Here is a 12,536-nt window from a genome sequence, read left to right on the forward strand (position 1 = left end):
GGTGTGCATTTGTATCGTTGTGGACTGCTCAAGTCAAATCATCAAACTGATCCGGCTAGCTAATTGTATGCCCTTCTACCTGTGAGAACAGGTTAGTGGATCCAGTTGAAACTCAGGCTGATCAACTTAATTTACTCCGACTCGAGAGAATAGAAAGGAAGAACTCAAGACAAGCGTGCTTTCAAAACCTTAACCCACTAATACTATTAACTAGTATAGGGAAGTAAGGATCGATCCTATAGAGATTAGGCGTTTGAGATTTGCATGCTAGACACGAAAGGGGAATGGCTGCGGCCACGCTTCTATGGGTGAGTGAAGTTAACTACTAGACTGGGAAGATTAAAGCTATTAAACTGATCAACTCATAAAGCTTAATTAGTCTACTTGCTCAGCTGAACTTTCCATAAATGGACAAACAAAATAAACGGGAGGCTGTCAGTCCCTGCAAATTGTAAGATAAATTAAAAACTTTGTAACGGCTTCATCTTCTTCCCAAAATCAACCTGGAAAACAGAACAGAAATGTTGATCTGAAAGATCAAAGAAGATTAAACTTCAAATCAGCTCATAAACTAAATCTACTTCTAAGATCTAAACTACAACTACGTAAAACATGAAACTAACCCATAATCATGCATGAACTAACACAGAAACTACTGGATCTAAACATAGTACGGATTCTCAAGCGTAAAACATCAGATCTGAACAAATCAAAGCAGAGCAAAACATATCTAACCTAGAACATGCGAAATGAAAAGGAAACTGAAAGCAAATAAAAAACATCATGCATAAAACAGAACACAGTGACCTGAAATAAAAACATAACTTCGAATCCACTAAGTAAAAAGCATCAAGCGTCAATAACAACAAAAGTAAACTGAAAACAAACAAGGAAAATAAGAAATTGTTCCATCACCCCTTCTCGGAGTGGAATACAGAACCAAAAGCTGAAATGTGCAGAAAAAAACCACCAAAAGCGCCAACTAACTAAACTATACTAGAAAGGAACCAAGTGTGTGTGTGTGTGTGTAAAAATAGGAGAACGGAGTGCTAGAGCTGCCAATTTCAGCTCTGGAAAAGAGCCGAAAACTAATGAGTGGCACTGATTGAAGCTTCTCTCCTTCTTCCTTCTCTATTTCCATTTATAGGAAGGCGTGAGGTCTTGATCCGTAGGGCATTTGTCTTTTGAAAGGTCATCTTTACCTTTGCCCTCGAGGATTTTTTCTTGTGCGACGCATTAGTCTTTCATTTGGTGCTCCGCTGCTTGTCATTTGCTTCACTTGATCCGTTTGTGCAGCGATTTGGCTTCTTCTCCTGGTCCACTTGTCCGCCCAATTGATCAACTTAGTTTCTGAAAATAACGAACTTATACACACACCTGGCTCAAAATTAAGCGTTAGTGTCACGACCGCCCCTTAGGGTTAATAAAAGCGGGCGATCGCGACTTAAAGGGGTTTAGATGAACGGCATAGAAGACTAGGGTTTTCAATAAAAGTTTGACTAAAAACTAAGTCTAATAAATAATGCGACCAAGAGTATTAGGGTTTAATGAATAAAGACTAGGGTTTAGCATTTATTCAAAAAGTGTAACGAGTTTCAAACATCCCATCATAAAATAGTTTCAGAATTTAAATGAAAAGTATTCTAAGAAAAATATCACAGCGGAAGCATCCAAGAGAAGAGTGACGTCATGTGTGAAGACACAACGACACTCGGAATTTCAAAACCAAAACAACCACAGTTCATTATTAGTTCCTGCTCAACACCGCCAACCGCCCGTCGCCGCTCAACCTACATATAGGGAAAACATATGCAGGGCTGAGTACTATGAAATAATACTCAGTGGCTCATGCCGAAAACATTGTAAATACAGTTTATGATATCATGCCGTACGTAAGTAACCGTCGGGGTTTTTCTTTAGAAAGGCCCGAGGCACTCAAAATCATTTTTCCATTTCAAACATCGACTGATCAGTCATTTTTCCCATAGACGTTAACCATATCTGCCAATACATGACAAGGAATGCGGCCGCAAACCAGGTCACTAGACCGGCCAGCCCGTACGCTAGCACACAGTCTACCATAGGTGTACACTAATCCAAGTAGGGTTTGCTGCCCTACGGGGACCCGAATTCGATTTATAAATAGTGGCAAAAACCACATCAGATAGGCACGTAAAAACCAAAACAAGGCATGAAGTCACATTTATTCTCATTGATAAAACATTAGGACATGGTCCTTATTTAAAAAGGAAGAGAGCCCACCTCGATCCTTTAGTTTTCAAGTTTCGCTTTTCCTTTGGTATCACGCGTCTCGCACAAAATTTCACCTTTGGATAATGTGTCCCCGATTAGTCACTAATATGGACTAAAATCATGCATGTCCTAGATCACTCCCCTTTCCCAATCAACAATAGGAATCACATCATATCACCCATCTTTGCATATCACATCACCTCATCACATATGTAAACTCATGTATGTCATTCAAGCATACAAATATAGTTGTTTAACCAAAGTAGAGATCTGGCAGCTCTGCGCAACTTTTTTGTAAAAATTATTTAAAAATCATCCGACCTCCGATGGGGCTAAAACTTTATGACAAGGCAGTAGACTCATCAAATAACATTCTGTTTAAATTTCATGTCAAAATACCACTTTTAAGTCGGGCAAAACAAAGGCGTAACCTACTGGTCGAGAAAACACGTTTTTGGCAGAATCGCGCAGTCAACTTTAAAAATTCACCATAAATTCATCGTTTAGCCAAATGGGTCGAAATTTACACACAAAATAGAAGACATCACGAAGTTTACACAGGAATAAGAATCGGTCAAATCGGAGTTCGTTTGGTTGGTCAAAAATACATCAGAACACACTGTTCGGAAATCACAGATTTTCATACTGATAGCAATTCGAATTAGGGTTTATCCCTACTCATTCAAAATCAATCTTTTCATGGTTTTGATATACAATCATGCTCAAAAGAGTCCTTAAACACATATTTTCACGAAATCGCACATCAATCACCGAGGATTCAATAAATCAACAAGCAATTGCAATCAAAACGCACTCACACATATGATTTCACATTCCCACCGATTAAACCCTTAGATCTTCATTCCCTACACTCTCTACATGCATGAGGGAGTCAAAGAAAGTCTAGATGGAGAGGATTGAAGAATATGGGTTTGAATTTACCTTTTCTTGGACGAAATAATCGGTAGGAAGCAATTAAAACCTTGGTTCTTCAACAATCTCTTGGAAAATTGATAGGATCTTGAGTGAAATGGATAACAAGTGGGAGAAGAGATGAAAAAGGGGGTGGGGCGTGTGGTTTGAAGAAGTGGGCGTGTGATTTGTGTGTTAGGTTTAGGGGTTGATCCTTTGTTTATAGGATTTAATTTGGATAATTATACCAAAACAAATAATTAAATCCAAGAAAAATAAATTCCTCTCCAAATAATAATAGTGGTCGAAAATTCCCTTCATAAAAGGGCAAGGTAATTATTTATGATCCTAATTAAATCTCACTCCCCGAAATAATATAATTCACCATGATATATTTCATTCCACATTAATTAATTTAAGCCACTTCATAAAATCAACGAATTTGACTCGATCAAATCAAAATTAGGTCACCATTTCAATCACATAATAAATCCGTCATTTAATTCGGCAATCAAAGCAATAAGTACAACATCTTAGGGTTCGAAAAATTAGGGTTCGAAAAGTGGGGCGTTACATCCTACCACTCTTAAAAGAAATTTCGTCCCGAAATTTGGTACTCTCATGGGAAGAGTTCTGGGTATAACTCCATCATCTTGTCCTCAAGCTCCCATGTGGCTTCTTCGTGCCCGTGGTTTCTCCACTGCACTTTCACGTAGGCAACTTGCTTATTTCTCACGTTCTGGACTTTTCGGTCTAAAATCGTTTGGGGTCTCTCCTCATAGCTCAGGTCCGAATTCAACGCGACCTCCTCGTAGTGAATCATGTGCTTTGGGTCGAACACGTATTTACGTAACTGTGACACATGAAAGACATTGTGCACGTTCCCAAGGTTCGGAGGTAGCGCCAAGCGATATGCAACAGGACCCACTCCTTCAAGGATTTCATACGGTCCAATAAATTGCGGTTTCAATTTTCCCTTGACGCCGAAACGTGTTATCCCTTTCGACGGGGATACTTTGAGGAAGACTTTGTCGCCAGCTTGAAATTGCAAGTCGGTTCGATTTGACTTCTGTCTGTCTTGAGCTTCTTTTATCCTTTCACGAATTTGTCGAACGATTGCAACCATTTCTTCGACTGCGTCGGGCCCGAGTACCCTTCTCTCGCCAACTTCGTCCCAGTAGAGCGGGGATCTACACTTTCTCCCGTACAAGGCTTCGTACGGCGCCATGTTTATCGTTGCCTGGAAGCTGTTGTTGTAGGCGAATTCGATCAAGGGGAGTGCGGACTCCCAACTTCCTCCTCGGTCTAACACTACGGCTCTCAACATATCCTCGAGGGTTTGGATCGTCCTCTCGGATTGTCCGTCCGTCTGCGGGTGAAACGCCTTGCTAAAATTCAAACGAGTCCCTAGCTCCCGTTGTAGGCTGATCCAAAATCTTGAAGTGAACTTCGGGTCACGATCAGACGTGATCGTCGCTGGGACTCCATGCAGTCGCACTATTTCCCTTATATAAATTTGAGCTAGCTTATTTGATCCATAGGTTATGGGAATCGGTATGAAGTGCGCACTCTTGGTGAGTCGGTCTATAACTACCCAGATGGCAGTATTCCCTCTTTGCGTCTTTGGCAATGCTGTCACAAAATCCATGGCGATATGCTCCCATTTCCACTCGGGAATTTCTAGTGGTTGCAACTTTCCGTACGGTCGTTGATGTAGAGCCTTCACCTGTTGGCAGGCTAAGCAGCGCTCCACAAATGCCGCTATATCCCTCTTCATACCATTCCACCAAAAGGTCTTCTTCAAGTCTTGATACATCTTCGTACTCCCTGGGTGGGCGGTGTAAGGAGTCTCATGTGCTTCACTCATGATTTCGTTTTTGAGTCCTTCGTCACTCGGTATGCAGAGTCTCCCTTCGAATGTGAGAGCATTGTCGGATTCCTCACGGAAATTCCCAGATTCGCCAGTTCTTACTTCGACTCGAATTTCTTCCAATTTCGCGTCCATGCGCTGGGCTTCAACAATTCTTGTTCTTAGATCAGGTGTAACCATCAAGGTGGCAATTCGACCCTTCACTGTTTCGGGTGCCCTTACCACTTCCAAACGCATCTTGCTAAATTCGCGTATCAAGCTTTCTTCTTTGGTGAGAAAAGCAGCCAGTTGGGAATGACTCTTCCGGCTCAAGGCATCTGCCACTACATTTGCCTTGCCGGGGTGGTAGTTGATGCCACAATCATAGTCCTTTACCAATTCGAGCCATCTTCGTTGTCGCATGTTCAAATCCTTTTGCTCGAAGAAATATTTCAGGCTCTTGTGGTCCGTAAAGATCTCACACCGAACTCCGTAGAGATGATGTCTCCAAATCTTTAAGGCATGTACCACCGCTGCCAGTTCCAAATCGTGGGTTGGATAGTTCAACTCGTGTGGCCTCAATTGCCGGGATGCGTAAGCAATCACCTTGTTGTTTTGCATCAACACACATCCAAGTCCCTCCTTCGAAGCGTCCGTGTATACCACGTAGCTCATTCCAGGCTCTGGCACGGCTAAGATTGGTGCGGTGGTCAGTTTATCCTTCAAAAGTTGAAAACTTGTCTCACACTCCGGGGTCCAATTGACTTTTACCCCCTTCTTGAGTTGTTGGGTCATTGGTCTCGCTATCTTGGAAAATCCCTCTATAAATCTTCGGTAGTATCCTGCCAAACCCAGGAAGCTTCGAATCTCGTTTGGTGTCGAAGGTGCCTTCCATTGTTGTACCGCCTCAACCTTGGCGGGATCCACTCGGATTCCTTCTGCCGACACAATGTGACCTAGAAAGTTGACTTCTTTCAGCCAAAACTCACACTTGCTGAATTTGGCGTATAGCTTCTCGGTCCTCAACGTCTCCAAGGTAATTCGCAGATGCTCCTCGTGCTCTTTCTCATCCTTCGAGTAAACAAGTACGTCATCTATGAAGACCAAGACGAATTTATCCAAGTATGGGTGGAATACTCGGTTCATCAAATCCATGAATACTGCGGGTGCATTTGTCAATCCGAACGGCATTACAACAAACTCATAGTGACCATATCTTGTGCGAAAAGCGGTCTTTGGTATGTCCTCCCTTCGGACTCTCAATTGATGGTATCCGGACCTTAGGTCCATCTTTGAGAACACACCGGCTCCTCGGAGTTGATCGAATAGGTCATCTATTCTCGGCAGTGGGTACTTGTTTTTGAGGGTCATTTTGTTCAACTCCCTATAGTCGATACACATCCTCATCGACCCATCCTTCTTCTTGACAAAGAGCACCGGAGTGCCCCACGGTGAGACACTGGGTCTAATGAAACCCAGGTCCATAAGCTCTTGAAGTTGTATCTTGAGTTCCTCTAACTCTTTAGGCGCCATTCGGTATGGTGCCTTGGACACGGGTGCCGACCCTGGCTCTAGGTCGATTGTGAACTCCAATTGTCGATCTGCCGGTGGTCCAGGCAAAGCTTCGGGGAAGACGTCTGGAAACTCTCGTACAACGGCAACATCTTCCACTTTCCTTTCTCCTTTCTCCTCTCCTTGTAGATAGACAAGATAAGCAGGACGCCCTTTTCTCACCATCGCACTAGCTTGAAGAGCGGAGATGATAGACGTTCGCCGGTTCATCGAGATTCCATAGTATATGGTGGGTTCCTTCCCCGGGGCTTGCAGAGATATTTGCCTCTCCTTGCAACGAATAGTAGCAAAATTCGTAGCTAACCAATCCATTCCCAAAATTATGTCAATATCCCCCATTGCCATGACTTGTAGGTTGTGAGTGATTAACTTAAGTCCTCCCATAACAATTTCTACGTTCGAGCATGTTCGAGAAACCTCTATTACCCCTCCCACTGGTGAGGACACCATCATCTTATGTTCAGATTTGTAAGCAGGTAAACTTAAGGTGTCCACACACAATTCAGATATGAATGAATGTGATGCGCCCGTATCAAACAATACAACAATGGGTGTGTCGAGGATATTGCCCATACCTGTCAGGTTTCCCTTCTCGTGACTCCCATGTTCAGTCTTGGGTTGTTTCTGACTCAAGGCATATGCTCTAGCCTGAGAAGGGAGTCTTGGGCGGTAAGGTTGCTGTTGTCGCGTAGGTTGATCGCGATTTCCCCTTGATTCAATTTGCAGTGCCCTTGGCTGCTGGCGGGATCCTTGAGTGTTCTGCCTCGACCCCATTCCCACATTCTTGCTCGGACACTCTCTAGAGAAGTGGCCATTTCCCCCACAGTTAAAGCACTTGGTGGTGTTCTGAATTCTACACTCTCCAAAATGGTACTTGGAGCACACATTGCATTGGGGTGGCTTAGGCCGGAAGTCGCCTCTCTGGTTGGATGAGTTTTGCCCTCCACCATACTGTGGTCGGTTCTGGGTGGGCTGGTACCTCTTGTTGTCATATGGGGTCCCATTCCCCTCCCACTTCCTCTTCTCTCGAGAGTGGTGTGGTGGAGGTAGTGCCAAAGTAGTGTTTTCCTTCATCCTCTCCTTGGGCATAGCTGCCTCAATATCTAGCGCAAGGGCTAACGCTTCCGCGTAGGAGAGTCTCCCACGACTAGCCAACGACATCCTTATCTCATGCCTTAGTCCCTCACGGAACTTTTCAGCCAGCTTCTCGTCAGTATCGACTTGGTCAGGTGCGTACCGGGTCATGTTGTTGAGCGCACGGTCATATTCGGTCACAGTCATGCGCCCTTGGGTCAAATTGTAGAATTCAGATGCCTTTGCCTTCCGGTAGCTCTTGGGCACGTACTTATTATATATTTCTGTCTTGAAGCCTTCCCAAGTCATCCTCGCTGCTTGATCTTGGGGCATTGTCTTCATCCTGGTATCCCACCAGAAGTCAGCAGACTCGGTTAGTTGGTAGGTCACACAACTCAACCGTTCCCTATCATTGCACCCTAAGATTGCAAAAATGCGCTCCAATGCGCGTATCCATGATTCAGCCTGGGCCGGTTCTCCCATTCCATCAAAGACGGGAGGTTTTTGCTCTAGAAAAAGCTTCACAGTTTCACGGTCAACCGGAGGTGGAGGAGGCGGTGGTGGAGGGATGGGTTGTGTCACACTCTCTTCCATCGTCTGAGGGGTAGGTTCGGGATTGTTACGTCTTATGTTGCGTCTTGGCGGCATTCTGATTCAGTACCACACGAGTTACTGTCGCATTTATTCAAAATCCAAGAATAGTCATGTGGCATAGTTGAAAAGTGGAGATCAAGGGGCAATTGCATCATAAAGAGCTTTTGCAAAGGTATCAAATACAATTGCACAGAATGATAACAAGAGAGCAATTGCAAAATAGCATAGCAGGAGGTGATTGTAGAAGAAGGCGATTGCTCAACAGGGTAGAAAAAGGTAATTGTTTAATAATGTAACAAAAGACAATTGTACAATAGAATAGCAAAACATAAGGGCACAATTGGGATAGAAAAAGGCAGTTGCACAACAGAATAATACAATTGCATAATAAGACGGCAAAAGGCAATTGTACAATGGAGTGGTCAAAAGATAGTTGCGCAATAGTACATCAAAGGTAATTGTGCAATATGATAGAAAATGACAATTACAATATAGTATAGCAAGAGGCCATTGCGTCATAGGCTAGCAAAAGATAATCGCACAAAAGATAATAAGGGATGGTACCAAATCATTACACAATAGGATAGCAAAAGACAAGAATTTCCCATAGAAATATGAAAAGTTGCCTCGAAGAGGTCTTAGTTCCATTATAACGAAAACAAAGGACAAAACGATGTCAAGGTCAAGCAAAAACGGTAAAGTATCCAAAACATGGGAAATCGTAATAAAATATTATAGAATTATTATGTTTAATCCCTTCCATCCTCATCTTCCTTCTCCTCGGTCTCTCCAACGCTCTCTCTAATTGGGTCCTCCTCCTCTACGGGATCCTCTTCCTCGGGATCCTCTTCCTCACTTTCCTCCTCGACACCCGCAGGTGGAGGGGTCATCCCAAACCTCACATTGACCTCTCTGTTGCTTCTTTGAGGGGCTGCGACACGCATCCCGAGTCTCCTTCTCTTAGGAACACGGGAGACGCGTGGCTCCTCGTCGCATCGATACTTCCGCATGCGGGCTGTACCCGGCGGATAGATATGTGGAGGTGGATCACGTGGCGGTCCATCAAATGCCGCTGTCATGGCCGGAAGCAGCACCTTTATAAGGCCAACCAAATCCCCTCGCGCGGTGTAATCGAGCGGGCTATACCATATGAAAAACTGAGACGCCTGAGCGGTCCACTCGCTCCAAGGAGATGGTAGAGTGTGGATGAGCTTTTGGATCCCCTCGTGATGGGTAGCTCCCCCATATGCATAGGCGTTCATCCATTTACTGTAAAACTCGGTGACGTAGGTCATGAGGAAGAGCTCCCCGTCCCACTCGTAATCTCGGTAGCGCTCAACCGGGTGGTCCCTTTCGCTGGAGTAGCGATTACGCATCAGAGCATAATACCTTTGGGCCATCTAAAAAAAAAGAAAAACTCAGCATCAGCACAAGGATCGAAAGAAATAACGGTGTATGAGGTTTCGAATGATGCTGAGAATATGATGGGTGCGTATATATAAATCTCCAATGATGGAGGTGTGCGGGTAGTATCATATCAAGAATGAATGGAATTTCATTTCCGAAGCAAAAAGGTTCGTGCGTTTTCGCATTTCGTTAAGTCGCGATATATATCCCCACGCGTCGCTTGCCTTGCGTTAGGCTTTTCCTGCCTCCACGTTCGACACTATCTCAAAATTTTTCATTCATACATGATTTACAATTATGTATAGCAGCATGCTCAAGTTCTTTCACATATTGCCTCATAAAGCAATTGAATAATCACAATCATATAACTTCATTCATCCAACGTATATAGAGTTATCACATATTTGCCAATTTTTCCTTATCAAGTAAAATACAAGTTCATCGCATAACGACATTCATCATCTTGGGCATAAGCGCAAATATCAATTCCATATCCATGCATTTTCATCCATTCATATTCCAAGCAAAAATTTCGAAAATATCATATCAACTTTGTTCCCCATCGAAAATTTCAACTTCGGTTAATCAAATCCAAAACTCACAAAAGTATTTTTACCTCTTTTTTTTGTGGTTGGGCGGAGACGAGTTGTGGTGTTGAGCTATCGATGTTTATCAATTTATCAAATTACACATGCATAGATTTTGACTCAAACAAGACTCTTGGGTCCAGAGCGGAAAGAACTGAGGCTCTGATACCAAACTGTCACGACCGCCCCTTAGGGTTAATAAAAGCGGGCGATCGCGACTTAAAGGGGTTTAGATGAACGGCATAGAAGACTAGGGTTTTCAATAAAAGTTTGACTAAAAACTAAGTCTAATAAATAATGCGACCAAGAGTATTAGGGTTTAATGAATAAAGACTAGGGTTTAGCATTTATTCAAAAAGTGTAACGAGTTTCAAACATCCCATCATAAAATAGTTTCAGAATTTAAATGAAAAGTATTCTAAGAAAAATATCACAGCGGAAGCATCCAAGAGAAGAGTGATGTCATGTGTGAAGACACAACGACACTCGGAATTTCAAAACCAAAACAACCACAGTTCATTATTAGTTCCTGCTCAACACCGCCAACCGCCCGTCGCCGCTCAACCTACATATAGGGAAAACATATGCAGGGCTGAGTACTATGAAATAATACTCAGTGGCTCATGCCGAAAACATTGTAAATACAGTTTATGATATCATGCCGTACGTAAGTAACCGTCGGGGTTTTTCTTTAGAAAGGCCCGAGGCACTCAAAATCATTTTTCCATTTCAAACATCGACTGATCAGTCATTTTTCCCATAGACGTTAACCATATCTGCCAATACATGACAAGGAATGCGGCCGCAAACCAGGTCACTAGACCGGCCAGCCCGTACGCTAGCACACAGTCTACCATAGGTGTACACTAATCCAAGTAGGGTTTGCTGTCCTACGGGGACCCGAATTCGATTTATAAATAGTGGCAAAAACCACATCAGATAGGCACGTAAAAACCAAAACAAGGCATGAAGTCACATTTATTCTCATTGATAAAACATTAGGACATGGTCCTTATTTAAAAAGGAAGAGAGCCCACCTCGATCCTTTAGTTTTCAAGTTTCGCTTTTCCTTTGGTATCACGCGTCTCGCACAAAATTTCACCTTTGGATAATGTGTCCCCGATTAGTCACTAATATGGACTAAAATCATGCATGTCCTAGATCACTCCCCTTTCCCAATCAACAATAGGAATCACATCATATCACCCATCTTTGCATATCACATCACCTCATCACATATGTAAACTCATGTATGTCATTCAAGCATACAAATATAGTTGTTTAACCAAAGTAGAGATCTGGCAGCTCTGCGCAACTTTTTTGTAAAAATTATTTAAAAATCATCCGACCTCCGATGGGGCTAAAACTTTATGACAAGGCAGTAGACTCATCAAATAACATTCTGTTTAAATTTCATGTCAAAATACCACTTTTAAGTCGGGCAAACCAAAGGCGTAACCTACTGGTCGAGAAAACACGTTTTTGGCAGAATCGCGCAGTCAACTTTAAAAATTCACCATAAATTCATCGTTTAGCCAAATGGGTCGAAATTTACACACAAAATAGAAGACATCACGAAGTTTACACAGGAAGAAGAATCGGTCAAATCGGAGTTCGTTTGGTTGGTCAAAAATACATCAGAACACACTGTTCGGAAATCACAGATTTTCATACTGATAGCAATTCGAATTAGGGTTTATCCCTACTCATTCAAAATCAATCTTTTCATGGTTTTGATATACAATCATGCTCAAAAGAGTCCTTAAACACATATTTTCACGAAATCGCACATCAATCACCGAGGATTCAATAAATCAACAAGCAATTGCAATCAAAACGCACTCACACATATGATTTCACATTCCCACCGATTAAACCCTTAGATCTTCATTCCCTACACTCTCTACATGCATGAGGGAGTCAAAGAAAGTCTAGATGGAGAGGATTGAAGAATATGGGTTTGAATTTACCTTTTCTTGGACGAAATAATCGGTAGGAAGCAATTAAAACCTTGGTTCTTCAACAATCTCTTGGAAAATTGATAGGATGTTGAGTGAAATGGATAACAAGTGGGAGAAGAGATGAAAAAGGGGGTGGGGCGTGTGGTTTGAAGAAGTGGGCGTGTGATTTGTGTGTTAGGTTTAGGGGTTGATCCTTTGTTCATAGGATTTAATTTGGATAATTATCCCAAAACAAATAATTAAATCCAAGAAAAATAAATTCCTCTCCAAATAATAATAGTGGTCGAAAATTCCCTTCATAAAAGGGCAAGGTAATTATTTATGATC

General features: G+C 42.6%; 2 long non-coding RNA genes across 2 annotated transcripts; both read right to left on the minus strand.

The window, feature by feature from the left end:
• Nucleotides 1–1,543: 1,543 nt before the first annotated feature.
• Nucleotides 1,544–3,389, minus strand: LOC121770347. Its single transcript, XR_006043755.1, has 3 exons — nucleotides 3,196–3,389; nucleotides 2,263–2,327; nucleotides 1,544–1,790 (listed from the first exon to the last, which is right to left on the minus strand). It is a non-coding gene; the product is annotated as an uncharacterized LOC121770347 (long non-coding RNA).
• A 7,177-nt stretch (nucleotides 3,390–10,566) lies between these two features.
• On the minus strand, nucleotides 10,567–12,314 carry LOC121771018. The gene is made up of 3 exons (XR_006043907.1): nucleotides 12,219–12,314; nucleotides 11,286–11,350; nucleotides 10,567–10,813 (listed from the first exon to the last, which is right to left on the minus strand). It is a non-coding gene; the product is annotated as an uncharacterized LOC121771018 (long non-coding RNA).
• Between the last annotated feature and the right edge of the window lie 222 nt (nucleotides 12,315–12,536).

The sequence above is a fragment of the Salvia splendens genome, chromosome 2, assembly GCF_004379255.2.
Source record: "Salvia splendens isolate huo1 chromosome 2, SspV2, whole genome shotgun sequence".
NCBI lineage: Eukaryota > Viridiplantae > Streptophyta > Magnoliopsida > Lamiales > Lamiaceae > Salvia > Salvia splendens.